General features: G+C 39.2%; 1 long non-coding RNA gene across 3 annotated transcripts; it reads right to left on the reverse strand.

The window, feature by feature from the left end:
• LOC128423111 (uncharacterized) lies at positions 1 to 11042 on the reverse strand. Of its 3 annotated transcripts, none has more exons than XR_008332676.1 (5): positions 10693 to 11042; positions 6428 to 6577; positions 5226 to 5378; positions 4410 to 4575; positions 1 to 1905 (listed from the first exon to the last, which is right to left on the reverse strand). It is a non-coding gene; the product is annotated as an uncharacterized LOC128423111 (long non-coding RNA). The 3 variants fall into 3 exon arrangements; XR_008332677.1 differs by having other exon boundaries at positions 1 to 2763; XR_008332675.1 differs by having other exon boundaries at positions 1 to 4575.
• Between the last annotated feature and the right edge of the window lie 6197 nt (positions 11043 to 17239).

Raw genomic sequence — 17239 nt, forward strand, 5'->3', positions numbered from 1 at the left:
AAAAAGCATAATTAGTTGACTCTGCTTGTCATTGGTTCCAGCTCCCCCATCTATTGGTCTCCTTGCCTTTCATCTTACCAAGCTCACTGGGCACCAGCCATCACCGCCTCGCAACCTGACAGAGAGCAGGATTAGGAGGTTGGAAAGGAGGGATTTCCTTCCTGAGATGTCAGATGACCAGCTTTCAACCCTGCCTTTTGACTTAAAAGGAGAAACAACCTGACATATACTTCTTTTCTTTTAGCTAAGTGAAAAAGCAGTGGTAACCCAACATATTTCCAGTAGAGAAAATAATTAACATGGGATATATGGAGGAATACACAATGGTTTATTTTAGGACAACATTCCTTTGGGCAAAATTACTTACTTATTTGTAACATGCCATTATCTATTTACCTATTAATGAAGAGAGTGTGGATTTTGTAATTAAACTCATTCAGTGACCAGAGAAGCATTGCTTGATTTCTCGTACAATCTTGACGGAGTCAAAGTGATTAATAACTACTGTGGAAAGTGTCAGCGCAGTTTCTGTATCAAATAACCTGGAGCAGTTCTGAAACTTCATGTAGCCATCCTTTCCCTGAAAAATCACAGACTTTAAACTTGTTCCCAAGTATACATACTCTTTCAAGATACAGGCATCTAAATACATATTTGAAATGTGCATTTGATTATATGCACAATGAGCATAATAAAGGATGATTATATGAAGATTTACTGGCAAACTAAGAATGATGAAGACTCAAATATATCCAGTGTAAACATTCAGTTTGGCATTACTCATAGAGCAATGCTCTTTGAGTGCAGCTTCGAAATCTAAATATTCATATGTGATATTTACCAGGTTTGTTTAGTATATTTGTTAAATTTATCTCCAACATTTCCTTTAGCTTCAATTAGAATATGGTGTATATATGACACCATAAGGCAAATGTGGAGAGACCGTCATTAAAAGGGTACTTCGCAGCATCTGTGGTACACCTGACCCCTGGGTGGAAGCATTTTAATGTCTTTGAAAGGGCTGTGTGCATAGCCTCATCTGTTAAATCAAAGTGGGAAACTGAGCATCCTGCACCCAGTTGGGCACATGCTTCCCCAAACAGATGGGGATATAAATGGGGAAGTCTGCTTCCTTGAATAAAGTGCATGAGCTGGCTTTGGACAAGAATCTTTGTTAGGTTATAGTTTTCAATTTTCTGTTGTTTTCATCTTAAATTATGTTCCACAATTATTGCTTTCAATTGTGTATTCAATATTAAAAATAAAATTCCACATAAATAAAAAGTAAGTTTGTGAAACACTGAAATATTAATTTAGAACAAATGGTGTCCAAGTTGCACAGACTCTGTTTTCTGCTCCTTTCTGCAGTTGTGTCCATTCTCACAAGAATGTAGGAAGGCATCCCTGCCACCATAGAGACAGGGCTGTCTTCCACCAAATCATTTGTACCTGTGAATGAAGGCAGGGGAAAGGGGTGTCACCCTGGCAAATAAGGCAGTGCTTCCTGCTTGGCACTACATGTGACTTGCCTTCCCACTCTCACCACCCCCTGCACAGTGTCACCTCCATCCCTCCACTCCAGAAATGGGCAGATGTGGAGATACATCCAGAAGTGTCTTGTCAGATGAGGGAAAGCTGCTGGTCAGTTGCTGTTGCTTACTTGGAGAAACGGGGAAAGGGGCGGGGATCTCAGTGCAGAGCAAACACAATTGTGAAGCGAATCCAGTGGGCCTGCAAGTGTGTTTGCATTGTGCCAACCTCTCTGCCGCAACAGCAACTTACCTGCCAAAGCTTCCTATGGCTGTTATGGGTAGTGTTTCATTTCGATGGTATAATGCAAGGGTTCCCTAACTGTGGTCCATGGACCGTTAGTGCTCCACGAGGTTCATCAGGTGGTCCACACGTCTGAAAAAATACAATTAAAAATAATACAGCATCTGGCACAGTGCATTAAAGTTGCACTAAGTGGTCTGCCATGACCCTCAGAATTTTTTATGTGGTCTGCAGGATGAAAAAAATGGGAACCACAGGCATGATGTATTCTTATTAATGTTTTCAAATGTCTTGTAATTTGCTTGGAGACTTTCAGGTAACAGGCAACTAACAAGTCTAATAAACAGAGTAGAGTATTTATTTATTTTGGTCAATAACCAGTTGAGTCTAATAAACATTAACAATTATTATTGATAACAATGATAATCAGCTAGATTAGCAGGTGTGTACTTTATTACATTTTTATGAATGATGAAGACTATGATGTGATACAAAATGTAAGTGAAAATAGAAATGGTTGAAGAATGTGGAATGTTTAAACACGTACCAAGTTGTACACATACTATATTAGCTACAACTTGCATTTCACTATAAAGTCCTGGACACGAAGATACCTTATCCCAGGTCAGACTATTACTTAAACCACTCATGAAAGATTGTCATTGATGTCACCTTCACAATTTTCAGGTAAGAAGTTTTTGTAATTCCTATCATAAATGTCTTCCATTGCCTCGCTTGTCCACCAGTTGTTATTTCCTTCCAACGTGGTATGGTCATAAGAAATAGTTTTGTCAAATGAAATAAGCACCACTATAGTTCAAAATAGCATATTAAAAGAAATGCTTACATTAGCTAAGTATTCCTTAACAGCAAGTTGATAGATCTGATTTTGCTTTAAATACCATCCTTGATTTTTTACAGAGTCTTTTAAAATGCCCTGGTTCTGCATTTGGATCAAATCCAAATTCTATTCCTGCTGCTTGAGGAAACCTAAATGTTAATAAAAACAGTTTATATTTTATATTATGATGAATAAACTCACTCATTAATATTCTCCACATTTCAGCCCTCTTTCAAGATCAATACAATCTATTCCTCCATGTGCTAACATTTAACACACATTGATTAATAATGCCATGCAGATAACAGTTCCTGCTCCACCTCTGTGAGCTCTTTCTCTAGCCTTCCTCTAATTTCAGCTACCCCTAGTGCACTATCCAAGAAGCCTGCCTTGACCTATTAAATTTAGCAAGACACTCTAGTTTCCAAACATGAAATACAGCACAGAGCACAGGTGTTTGGAATGTACACAGGCAGGAGCCGATTAAAGCAAGTGTGAGACTGAAAGAACTTTGCACACAGCTGCACTGGATTTCAGAACAAATCTGCATTGGCTTCATAGAGAGCTGGCATGGGAGTTGAGCTCCAATTGCTAGCTGAGAGGCACAGCAAAGCCTTGTCTCACTCTCTTTTGCGTTAAAGTGCAACTGGCTATTTGTCTTCCATAAAAAAGTGGTTTGCCACATACGGTAGGTGCAAAACATAATGTTTAGTGCAGCCTCTGGCATTCTTATCTCCACGAGGAGGTTTCTAACTCTCATTATTGTAGGCAAAGCATATGCTCTACCACTGACCTATGTCCCTCCTCCCCAAGCCGTTGATACTTTTGATTCAAGAGTTGGTTCATATGCAATCACATATACGGATGGACAAATCTGTCAAGATTCTCATTTTTCCATTCTTAAGTTCAATTCTCCACATTTCTGTATCAGTTTGCAAAACATTTTAAAATATTAATTTCTCCTAATGTATACATTTTATATTCCTAATATACAAATTTGTGCAAAGCAATTTTCCTTAATATAATACATTTCAGTATGTTTTTCTCATGAATATATGCATTCTTATGCACAGTTTACTGCAGTGTATGCACTTTTATACACCTTACAGTCGTACCTCATCTCCCAAACACCTTGGGAATCAGACGTTCCAGCTCCCAAACAATCAAAAACCGGAAGTGACTGTTCCAGTTTCTGAACTTTTTTTTGGAAGCCAAACATCTGGCGTGGCTTCCACTATTGTTTCCGGCGCACCTGCACAATTGGAAACCAATTGGAAGCCGTGCCTTGGTTTCCGAACATTTCAGAAGTCGAACAGACTTCTGGAACGGATTCCGTTCAACTTCCGAGGTACAACTGTACTTGATTGGGGAACTACATCACAAAATTCTCAAAAGCTCACATTTCAAAAGATGAGTGTATTTCAATTGTTTCAGAAAGTAAACTTGGTAGGTTCACCTTTAAATGCAAATGGAATCCAGTTTCTCCCCCATTCCTATATTAGATGCCAAGATTCTGTGAAAGTGAAACTAAATGCTGGCAAAGTCCTTCTCCAGGCAACTAAGGAGGAGGGGAGGGGAAGCATGCAAATCCAGGCCTTCACTTCAGTTCATTCCAGCTAATGTGCATAGCACTAAACCATAGTTTAGTGTGACATAAATTCAGAGAGTAAGAATAGTATAATTTGCATGCAATATGGAAATTGATAAATGCTGACTGTTACAACATTAAAAATCCATTTTCAGAGGAGTTCAGGAGTCGGAGGAAGAGGCACTTAAAAAAATATATACTTCATACCTTCCATCAAGAGCTGGGTATCTATAAACTCCATTTTCAAGAGCTTCCAGCAGTTGTTTGCCTGTCACTCTGATGACGAGAAGGGCATCAATACAGGGAAGAATATTCAAAAGGTCATGCATTGTAAAGTCTCCTGCTGGGTGTATTCGATTTGAGTGAATTGTTCCTATAAAAATCAAAATGAAATCACCAGCCAAAATTGCAACACTGTTTTGTGAAACTGAACAGATAAACAATTAATGTTGTTTTATTTAAACAGTAGTGATGCTGGTTCAGTATTTCAGTGGGAAAATGTTTAAGTCAGGGCACAGGAGGCTACATGGGGGTGAGATTGGTGAAAATAAAGTATCATGCCTTGAATAAACAGTAATGCTTTTCACTAGTGTAAAGCCACCACTGGATACCTTTGCCTTTCTAACTTTATTACTAGATTTTGAAAATTTGAGATAGCAGGCTATTTGCCATAGTCTTGGAGTCTGGCTTGCAGCTTTCTTTTTTTTAAAGCAAGAAATGTATTTGGGAAAGGTTACTGTGTTAATAATTCAATTATTAGGTTTAGTTACTAATGATGCTGTTTTGTGGAGTTTATTGTAGTATTGCATTGGAATTTTATCTGACTTATGTTTATTTTCCCATTAAATATGCTGCTTTAAATGTGTCTGAGATCTTCATCTGTAGTGTTTTGTTTTGATATTTTGTAATTTTTATTACATGCTGTAACTTAGATTGTATGCATGCTTTGAGGGTTTCTTTTTAAAAAATATAAAGCAGTATAGAAATGATATGAATCAATTGATGAAAAAATTAAAAGGCCACCTGAATTAAGCAATGCTACATCTTGCATGAATAGCTTCCAGCACTGCATTAGCATTGCATTGCATTTCCCAAATTCCCCTCCATTCTTCTAACAGTTTTGACATAACCACCTAAATGAACATCATTTGGGCAGAGAACTTCCTTTAAAAGATTCTACAAGAAGAAAAAGGTTGAAGCAGTTCATTGGAAGCAAAATCTGCAGCAAATTCCAAAGCACCATATGTAATATTAGTCTGGGAACATATAGGAGAATTCAGGCAGCCTTCTCCCTCCATGCGCAAGGGTGAGGAAAAGGGCACATTCCTTGATTTGGCCCCCTTCCTTGTGTCACTGTTGCCATTCCACAGCCAGTCATTTCTGCACTGAACATTTAAAGTGCAAGGCTTTCCCTTAAAAGTTCTGAGAATAGCAGCTTACCCGTCAGACAACCACAACTCTCAGCACCCTTAACAAACTAGTTCCAAGGATTCTTTGGGGAGCAGTCATGCACTTTCAATGTATGGTGTGGATGTGATACATGTGTTGGAGAATACTAGGGAGTTCATGTAGGCTCCCTCTGTGGCTTGGAACAATGGGAGTTCAGGGGTCCAAATCTAGTGGGAGCCTACATATGTAGAAGAGGCTTCCCACTCATCCCTCCAACTTATGGCCACAGTGATATGAGGGAGGGGATGCCCTCTTCCCCTTCAATCACACAAGGGAGATGCTTAGGGCTAAGAGGAACAATCCAGGATGTGGAACAAAAAATATTTTTCAGTGCTATAAGTTAGATAGGATCACTGTATATAGTAGGGCTTGCATCTAATTATCTGAACTAATTAGTGAGATGATGCTTTGTTGATTAAATATGCATATGATAAACATTAGTTATGAGGGGAATGATTTTTTTGTTTGTAAATGATATCTGCATGCGTTGGACCAGGGACAATATTCAAAGAAACATTTTCCTGCTTTATGAGAGAAAGAGAGGAGCCTCCTCAAAGATTGTGCCTATTACCCAGTTTTTATGCATGCATATATTAAAAGTGGTAGTTCTGATATGCTGCAGACTTCATTGCTGAAGTAAGGAGCAAACCCACACTGATTATCTTGCTTAAACCAAGATTGACAATATCATCCATCCTTAGCCTTATCCATGTGATATCTGAATGAGGCCTAGGGGTGACATAGCTTTCCAAAATGAAAAGTAGTACGGTACTTACCAAACAGTGCAAAGTGTGCTCCAAATGCATTTAAAATTGGAACCATGTTTTCCTTTAGTTATTGCACTTAAAGCTGATGGATTTAAACAGTACCCACTAAATATTAGAAGTGGATTCAGTAAACTGAACTTTTTGATAGCTGTAGGAAACCTGTCAAAATTGTAAAGATGTTCTTAGTTTTCATCTGGTGCTATTAAAATAAAATATATGAACAAAATGTTTTCATAAGGTAAATCAGGTCATCAACCTGTTAATTCCTTTGCCTTTCTGGGGAATGTGTTTGAATGTGCCTTACACTTCGACAGCATCCTGTTTTCACAGTTGCCAATTTTCAATATTATACTTTCAGTATTATATTGTTTTTATTAAAATTGATAGAAATAGATATGGACAAAAACTGATTATTTTTCAGTACAGTGGGGAACTGTTCAAGAGTGGGAACTTCCTATATATCATCAGAGATCATAAACAGAATGAATGTCATCATAAATTATTCCTAAGTATGCAAAGCTGATCCAATATTTATGAAAAGAAACATCTTGATTCATCATTGTGTCTTGATTCCCAGAACTGTATAAAGTCCATTTATAAAAGTCCAGTATGTTGATGACTCCATAATATATGAACCAGGAGAGGCTGTGCAGGCCCTGGACCAGTGCCTGGATGCAGTGGTGGGCTGGATGATGGGAAATAAATTGAGGTTGCATCCCAACAAGCCAGAGGTTCTGTGGGTTAGTGGTTCCTGCGTCTGAGAAACTGGCCAATAGCCTGCTCTGAAGGAAGAGGTATGCAGTCTAGTAGGTGCTCCTGTATCCACTGGAGGCCCAGGTGGTCTTGGTAGCTAGGAGTGCCTTTTTACCAGGTTGGGCTGGTATGACAGTGGCAGCCATTTTTTGATCAGGATAGCTTGAGTACATTAGTCCTGGTATTGGTTACTTGAAAACTGGATTACTGCAATGCACACTTCCTGCTGATTAATATTACACAGGCACCCTTGCAACATTGTTTTAGTATTTCAGCAGGCCTATGCAGACACATATTTTAGTTATATATACTTGTTTACAATTTTATGTGTATTGTTGTATTTTGTACTATTGTATGTGCACTGCTCAGTTTTTTTATCATTAAGCAATTTATAATTTTATATATACACACACAAAGATATTTTACAGTGTCTGACATGACACTCACTTCTATTCTTTTTTTTCAATCACACCTACAGAAAAATTGTTTAAGTTTTAGTTCTGAGACAGTTCTCAGATGAATAAGATTAAACAAATTAATCCAGACTTGTTAGTAGTGATGGTACTTATGTGCTCTCTGGAATCCTAAGGAAGTGAATTTGCAAATGATTAAAAGATGTTCCCTCCAATGGTTGAGAAACTGCACAGCTAGTCATGGCCTCAGATTCAGCTTTGCTTCTGACTACTCAGTTGGCAGCAAGGTTCCTTTCACAAGCTGTTTATTTATTTTCTTACATACAGTATATATTTTATCTTCCTTCCTTCATGAAACCCAAGGCAGCATACCCAGTCTCCACCTGAATGCAAGGTGGTAGCGATCCATGTTCCTTCAGACCACACCCTGGGGCTATTATAACTGATTAAATAAATATCGTTTTTTCTTATGACAGGAGCACTCATATTTTATTCACTATTCTCAATAGTTGACTAGTACAATGCACTTTACATGGGTATATGACTAAAGTGCCATTTGGCGTTCTAGATCATGGCTGTTGCATCTTACAAAGTGGACTACTCTACATTATAGCTAACTCACTGAATGATTTTCAGCTGCCTGCCATTTTATGCTGATTACTTATGGTACTTTTATGGAAGGAAGTGTGTACTTGGAGGATGTTTAGTGTGACCACTTTTAGTTATTATTGTTGGTACATTTTAAAATTTACTTGCTTACTATGTAAAGCTACTTGAGAACTTTGGGTATGAAACAATGCATAAATAAAGTTAGTGGTGGTGCTTAGAGATATATTTCTTTCCTATGTACTTAGTAGTGTACTTTGTAGTGTATTTGAATAACATTCCAATTTAGTATACTCCTTTTTCTTTGCTACTTGAGTCTATAGCCCACAACTCATGTGGGTGATAGCTGGGCAACACAGATGGAGAAGTACTTTAGCTACAGTAGATGTATCACTTAATTGAGTCCAATAATATTTGCTAGCAAGCTGTTACATTCTTGTGTAATTTATTCATCACAGCAGGAGGAAATTTACTCGAATTCTGCCCACTGCCCTCTTAACTTTAAGACACATTTGTAGGCGTCAATCCAGCAGTTATACAAACTTAAAGCTCACTGAGCACAATGAATTTACATGTTCATCATTGTGCACTAGATTATATTACTAGAATCCTGCTAAATTTTATAAGCTTATAGAACTATAGGTATTTACGAACAAAGTTTATTTCCCTTGGAACAGATTATTTTCTTCTGGACTTTAAATGCTGTTACACTGCTTGTGCTTGTTTTTAGCAGGTAACTGAATGATCAGTTTTTATTGTTTAAAATGTATCCATTCATGTTTTAATATAATGCTTGAATTTATTTATTTTGTTTATTTAACAAAATGTATATACCACTTAATTGTTAAAAAAAAACCTGCTAAGTTTACAAAAATACAAAACATAAATGAGTACTTAAAAACATTGAATCACTATTAAATAAATTGTTGATTAAAATCAACAAAAGCTAAAAAGAAATAAAACAGATGCATCTTCTGCATGTCTGGATAGGTTTGCCTTAAAAAGATGTTTCAAGTGGGTGCTGAAGAGTACAGCAGAGGCAGCTACCTGATCAATAGGCAGGAAGTTCTAAAGTGTAGGTGCTGCTACACTAAAAGATTGATTTATTACACATGCAGAACAGTGCCAGTTCCACAGATCGAACATAGGGTAACACAATCCCACAAGTAAACACCTTGAACTTGGCCTGGTAGCAACTGGGCAACCAGTGCAAATCTCTGAACAGAGTGTCATTTTGCACTAACTGTAGCTTTCTGATCAAGTGCAAGGGAAGCCTCAACAGTGGCATAGCAAGATCAGGTGGTACCCGGTGTGGAAAATTTCTTATCACCCAGCCACATGTTGAAATTTAGTTATTTATTTTTTGCCTGCAAAAAATGGGGAGCCAGAGTTGTTGAGCTTTTTTGCAGAGATCGCAAGCCTTGCGACGAGGAGTCTGCCTGCCACCCTACAGCTGAGGGAGAGCTCGCGGCACCAAAGCCTCAGCATCTCTCACAGACGTTGAGTGCTGCACACCCAGGGCAGACCACACCCACATTACTCTGCCCCTGAGCCTCAAATACAGTGCATTGCAGTAATCTGATATTGAAGTTGGTAGTGTCTGAACTACTGTGGCCAAGCTCTCCCAGTCTAGGAATGGCCATAGCTGTCACACCAGTTGCAGAGGGTAAAAGGTGCTTCCAGCTGCTGAGGTTACCTGGGCCAACAATGCAAGAGTTGGATCCAGAAGAGCCCCCAGACTATGTACCTGTATCTTTCAGTGAAGTACAACCCCATCCATGACAGGCATGGGAAGCCACACACACACTGCAGATTTTTTGAACTCCACATGAGCTGTCCACAGGAATTTGTTGATTGGGTGGTCAACAAATATTCCACAGAAATAAGGAATAGTTTTAGATTTAATTATTTTCTCTCATAAGGTTGATCTCTAATACTTTTTGAACATATTTAAATATCATAGAAGTTTTAGCTCAGTTGGTTACAGCATGGTACTGATCCCTTCCAACTCTACAATTCTATGATTACACCCCATATAATAATAAAATAAAATAATTATAGGATTCTAAAACACAAAATTATGTCTTAAAAAGGTTTACTTCTTGTCAGGTATATACAGAGGCAAGTAACAAGGCAAATACGGTACTCTTGGTAAATGGAAACAGATAACAAAACATTATAAATTATAAATTGTGCGGAGCAGATCTCAGTGAACCGGATGCTCCTGCAAGTGAAAAGAGGTGGGGTGATTTTAGCTGATTTCTCCTTCTCCATGCAGTCCCTTGTGCCCCTGCTCTCAATTTGCTCTAAGGGGTTGGGCAATCCTCCAAAACAGCATGGGAAGTAGTGCTGGGGGAATTAAGGGAACAGGAGGAATCAATGAAAATTGCCTCCCCACCTTCCATTCCCAGAACTGCAGGTCTGGTTCCAAACCTATGGCATTGCAAAACACACACACACATATTATAAAGGCAATTTTAATACACATAGTTCCCATTTTACCCAATGGCTGTCATCTGTGGTTACTTGCAATGTTCTATTAGTTTTGGTCTGACTTTTGTTGGTTCAGGCTCATTTGCATATGAGCAATACATGCTGTCCTAAAACAGTAGCAGTACATAAAAAGTCTGACATGAATATGCACATAACACAGGGCTAAAAGATTTGGGAGAAAGCTGGGTGGAACAAGGAATTTCCAAATAACTTGCTCCTAGACAACATCTACTGGTGCTGTGAGTTATAGTAGCTTAGTGCTCTTTGGAAGACAGGGTAAGTGGGCCTCTTGGGGCCTATCATTCTCGCTCCCTCTGCATAGTTGGAGGGTATTCATATAGCTCAAATCAAGCATGCTGTTCCTTTATGTTTGTCTCTTTCCTTGCCATAAAGCGGGGGGGGGGGGGGGGGAAGCCCGTTCACAGTAAGAGGCTTGGAATGGAGGCAACACTGCATTTTCCATAGACAATATGACAAGCAAATAGAAGAATCCAAACTTTAGTTCATGGGTAGTCAGTGTGAGTCATCCCAGGCCTGACTGTGCCTCACCCTCATCCCTCACCCCCTTCCCCAAATCCTAGATACGTTGGGGTTGGTTGTGAATACTTAGAGGCGAACAAAAGACATTCTACTCATGCTCAAAGCATCTGTTCTTCCTTCCCATATCATCAAGCTGGGTCCTGACACTGAAATAATGTGTTGAGGCTAAGCTATAGTGAGCCCCAGCTAAAATTAAGCTCTGGCACCAACCAATACTTATTTTCACCCACATCTCCATGGTTGGTTGGTTATGCCAAGACTGACAAGCTCCCTCTTATTCCATTTTAAGACAGCATTTGAAGTTGCTGTTTTTTAATACCAGAAGGCATTTTATGACTAAGGGTGAAAGCCTATACATGTCTGCTTACAAGTAAGTCCAACTGATTTGAATGGGGCGTCCCCCCAGGTAAGTATGTATAGCAAGTGGCTAACGTTTTTTGGCTTGAGAGCCGCATTCACCCTTGGCCAGTGCTCTGGGGGTGATTACTCATATGCAAGCACACAGGGGCACACAACCCCTTCTCATTTCATCTGTGGAGATCAACTGAGGAGAGTTGCTATTCAGTGTCGTTGTTTTTCAGCAGTTTTTCCAACTCTACAGTAAAAATAAATAAAAGCAGAGCAAACACAAAGTGTGCTTTACACCTTGCTTGTACTCTGTATCAGTGACTGTTTCTCTCATACTCAACCCATTTATGAATCCATCTTAGTACAGTAACTAACTGGTGCAAAAACAGGAGTACTTTGTGTTTACAAGGTCACGGCAAAACAAAGGTGCCCAAAGATGAAGGTGAAGAAGAAACCATTGGAGCAAAAAAAGGGGGGTGTTTTACAGTGGTTTGGACATTTTAAGTATTCTACCCTTATATAATTTGTGTACATGCTCACCCTGACATTGCCTGTCATTTAACTGCTTAATGAACACATACTCCTAAAATGTCTCATTTCAAACTGTGTATTTTTAGTTTTATGCGCAAATATTTTACTCCTCTGTATTTTGTGTCTAACAGCACAGAAAAAACACCCTCCCTACCCATCAAACTATCATTCTGATTACTGAGGAGGAAGCAGTTTCTGTCCCTATGTTTTATACTAGGTGGAGTCGTTTAAACCTCTCCGCTAACACCAACTCCATGTCTACATTACATTTTCTTTTTCACCACCACCACCAGCAAATTTGAGAGGGGTCTGAGGGGAGGCAGAAAGACTTGCTTGTCACGTCAGACCCCTGGGCTAGGGATTAGTCACCTGTGACGCACAGGATTGCCTCCTGAGTCTGCTGTTTTTATTGCGCATATGGCGGTGTTTTTCATTTGCAGCATCATTTTTACATCGTATGTTATTGTTGTTAATTTGTTTTTTTAAAGTAAGCCCCTTTTAAAACTTCATCTGAAAAAAGCATGGTATGTAACACAATAAACAAGTAAGTTTCCTGGATGAAAACGGCGCCAAAGATACAGCAAAAGGAATGCCTTCCAGGAATCTGAGGGAAGGGAGAAGCAGATGCCCTAATCTTTCTCATACAGAATTCCCCCCCCCCATTTCCTCAACCCACATTTCCCAAGTTGATAGGACCTATCTATTTATACTTAGAAGCACCTTCTTCATGTTCCTCTTTCCTAGACTCCACCTCATAAACATCACTTAACAGGTCAATCTGGCTCTCGTCTGGTGACTCTGGACTAAGACTGGTGTTATCAGTTTTACTAGCCCTGTCTCTGGTGTCTGAAGGAAAAGAAGAGCAGCCTTGCTCCTCAGAAGGCAGATTTTCCATTATTCTTTGTGAGCTTGGACAAAATGGCTCCTGGTTATCAGGAGTGAGACAGGAAAGACATTTGGAGTCATATGATCTGAGCATAGCTGTCGACTTTTCACCTTTCTTGCGAGGAATCCTATTTGGAATAAGGGAATTTCCCTTTAAAAAAGGGAAACGTTGACAGCTAAGGATCTGAGGGAGATGAGGGGGGGGGTGGCAGAAGAAATTAACTCTGGGGGAATTTGATGCTTCCTGAGACAGGAAACGTGTGTTTATTTTCTGAAGGAACGTGCAAAAGTCAATTCTCAACACGCCTTCCTATTCTATCAAATAAATTCTTCATAAATAACTTCCCACTGGAAAAGGGCCTTGCTTATATTCCTCCAGGCAAATCATGTTTCTGATATTTCCCCAATGATAAGCCGCACACAGGGCCCTAAATATAACAGCTCAGTGCAACATTATTATTTCAGAAACCATGGCAACAAGAAACCACAGACCATCACAACTTCATCATGGCTGCAGCCACAAGGAAAGAGCAGGCCACACCTCTATCCCACAACAAGATTTTTTATCTCTTCAGAGTGGGAATGTGTCTCATTTTGAAAAGTGATCTCAAATCCAAGTATTCCACTCACTGAGATTTCAGAGACAGCTTTTCCTCACAGGACATGCCACCACTGAGGATGGCAGCTCTATGTTCACAAGAAAGGCGACTGTTCTGCAGTTTGGGGAAATAAATAGCTCCCTGCCCATTTGGATCCAAAAAACATTAAAATTTAAAAAAAAAAAATTTGTACTTCAAGAACTGCTTTCACAGAACTTCTGCTGTTTGTTGCATGTGTTCATAAATTTAAATATATTGAAATTAAATATGTCCATAGCCAAGCATCAGAATATCTTTATGTATCAATTGGCTGAAATGTGGGGGTGGGGGGGGGTCACCCAGGGAACATGGCAGCTTAGGCCTGCATCTCACTTCCATAGCTCCAACCAGAACACCACTAAACTAACTAGTTCAGCAGCTGCTGAAAAGAAGCACCCACACGGGGCATGTCACAGCACATTTTTGCAAAAAAGAATGGACCATGGATACATATTTTTGGACTAAAGAAACAATTCCAGTATCTGAAATAGGACAACAAAGAGGAGTCTTCCCTGTCACCTAAAGTCTGGAAGTCTGAGTTTTCAAGAGTAGGATTGAAATGACAGTTCTGTTAGCAAAAACTGAAACATCGTCTTACAGTGGAGTGGACCTTTCCAAGCTAAGCTTTTGGAGCAAAGGAATGTGGACACAACCTCTGAAACAGATGGGATTGCTAATGAAACCAGGATTCTAGGACTGTAAACAGAAATTAAAGTAACATCTCTGGCTAAGAAAAACCAAGGGCCTCAGTTTAAAATGGAAGACACAGAAAACTGCTATCACAATTTGATAGCATGGTGACTGGCACTTCAATAACTGATTTCTGTCCTTCCTAGTGTGGGATTGTGCCTCATATTTGAACCAGGGATTTACAGCATTTAAAATAAAGTGTTTCACCATTTCAGATTCTGGAAAAGTCTAAGTACATCCATGATCTGTGTTGATTGCATTGTTATATAAATATAAATTGCAGCTTGAAATACTCTGAACACATGAAAGTTAGTGAGGGGTTTGTTCATGCTTGCATCAAAGTAATTTGTTTTTCCACATGAATTCGTGCAGCAATTAGCTTAGCCTTTGGGGGAGAAAATATGAAAGAAAACTGGCAAGAGGTAAAAATAAAGACTTTCAAAAATAATTTTCACAGCTTCAAGTCAACCATAGAAAGGTAATAGGGCACAATAAAATATATAGGTAGAATTTACACCGTGTTCTCTGGAAAGATTTGAAAGGAATCAAAGTTCAAGTTATACAGGAACAATATCAATAATTACAATACTTGGTTCAAGGAACAGCTGCAGGGCTTTTCCAGCTTGTCCTATGTGTTTGTTGCTCACTTGAAGCATTGAACATTCCCACATGGTTTCTGCTATTAAATCACTGGGCAAGTGTGCAAATCTTGTGAAGAGCTTATGATTCCTTTGTGCCTGTTGATGTGCAAATGGTCCCCTCAATGAGTAGATGTGATTTTTTTTGTAGAAACTTCTCTGTATGTCTGCTGCACCAAGTTTGCAAAAAGGTGTGACAAAGAAGGGCAAAGAACGCAGAGAGCAATCACATGAAAACTTATTCCATTTGTATCTGCATGTGAGTCTGTGCACAAGCTATTGCTTATGCTCACAGATACTAGTGCCATGAGCACCTCTTTTGCTGCTCTCACTATACTGTGTCAAGCAGGCATTGTTGTTATATTGCCACATAGGCTGTGTGCACACTGTACCCTTAAAACACATTCAAAGCACACACACACCCTTTGTTGGTAAAAGGGTTGCTGGGAGTTGTAACTTTGCAAGGGGTAAACTACAGGACCCAGAATTCTTTGAGGGAAATAATGTGCTTCAAAATGCTTTAGGAATGTACAGCACCAGTCTCTGCATTTACAACTGCTTTAATTTTCCCTTTGTGATTTGCTAGCAACTGATAAAGCGTTGCTATATACAGTATCATCATAAACTGATTGTTCCTATTTAGTAAATCTAACCCTATTTAGACGAGAAGAAAAACCTTCCTCTGCCACTCTGAATTGCAAATGGAGCGTCAGACCTTGCATTGCCTTTTCACTTCATCCATACAATCTGTTTTATCTCAGTCATATTCAACCACCCATTAATATTTCTTCTACAGCTCAGTATTTGACAGTGTGGATTAGATGTCTGTTTAGTTAACTGGACAGACACATGTGTTTGAGGCCAGAACACCCACCAGCCAATCTGGTTTACCGCCTATGAGTATTACTGGAAGGATCTCTGAAATAGTATAAATGCAGGTTACAAAAAAAGAAAATGTAGAGAAAACACCATCTTCACTTTGATTGCAACTGGCAAATCCTGTAAATGGCTGGACAACCGATGAACATCTTTTGGAACCACTTCTCTCCCTTCAGATCCCGTCCCTCATCAAAACTACATTTTCTCTCTCTTAATCCTCTTTCCCAACTGTAACCGAGCTTTTACGGGCAACCAAAATTGCCATAAAGCCAGAGTAACTTTACTGTGAGGAAAGGCTACAGGATCTGGGGCTCTTTAATTAGAAGAAAGATGATCAAATAGGAACATTTCAGAGATTTATAAAATGTTGCTGCTTGGGATGCAGAAAGTCTTTCTCATACGACATCATCCAATGCAACTTGATTGGTAGGAAATTCAAGGCAGGTGATAGAAAGCACCTTCACAAAATGTGAAGAATTCACAACATGGCTTTAAATGTGCACAATGGCCACATGCAATCTGTAGCCTGAGAGATAGCTATTGCCTTCTTGCTCGGCTTATGTGGGCTTTGCCATGGTGGGAAACGGGACCAGAAGGACTAGTAAGCTGCCTTGACTAATGCATACTCATTAATAAGGTTTAATAAGGTGGTGGGGGGAGAAGTCTCATTATATAAATAAATAAAAGAAATCCAGCAAGACTCCACTTATACAGTGGTACCACAGGTTACAGACACTTCAGGTTACAGATGCTTCAGGTTACAGACTCCGCTAACCCAGAAATAATACCTTGGGTTAAGAACTTTGCTTCAGGATGAGAACAGAAATTGCACAGTGGAGGTGAGGCGGCAGCAGGAGGCCCCACTAGCTGAAGTGGTACCTCAGGTTAAGAATAGTTTCAGGTTAAGAATGGACCTCCAGTACAAATTAACTTCTTAACCCAAGGTACCATTGTATAAGCAATTGCATTTATTGTTACTTAATTAATTGTTCTTTGTTTACACATTTATCAAAACGTTTATGCCACTAAACATCAAGATATCCAATTGATGTGCAAAAAAGGAGAAAAATCCATAACATAAAAAGAGCATATCAAAAAAGAGAGAGCAAATTTGGCAAAAGCTTAAAATTGCAGGAGCACAGCACATTTCAAGAGGAAGGGATTTACGGAGAATTGGTTACATAATATATTAGGCCCTGTTCCATGTAGAGGCCCACCAAGCCCCCAAATTATTGTGAACTCTTTTTTAAATTGACAAATAGATTGAAATGTTAAAATAAATCAAATGTGTGCATGTTCATTCTTCAGTACTTTTTCTCCTCCCGCCCTGTTGCTTTCCTAATATCCATTTAAATTGTAAGGTCCTTGGGGCAGGGACATGTCTGCTTTTGCCAATGTACAGTGACA

Source organism: Podarcis raffonei, chromosome 11 (assembly GCF_027172205.1).
Source record: "Podarcis raffonei isolate rPodRaf1 chromosome 11, rPodRaf1.pri, whole genome shotgun sequence".
Taxonomy (NCBI): Eukaryota; Metazoa; Chordata; class Lepidosauria; order Squamata; family Lacertidae; genus Podarcis; species Podarcis raffonei.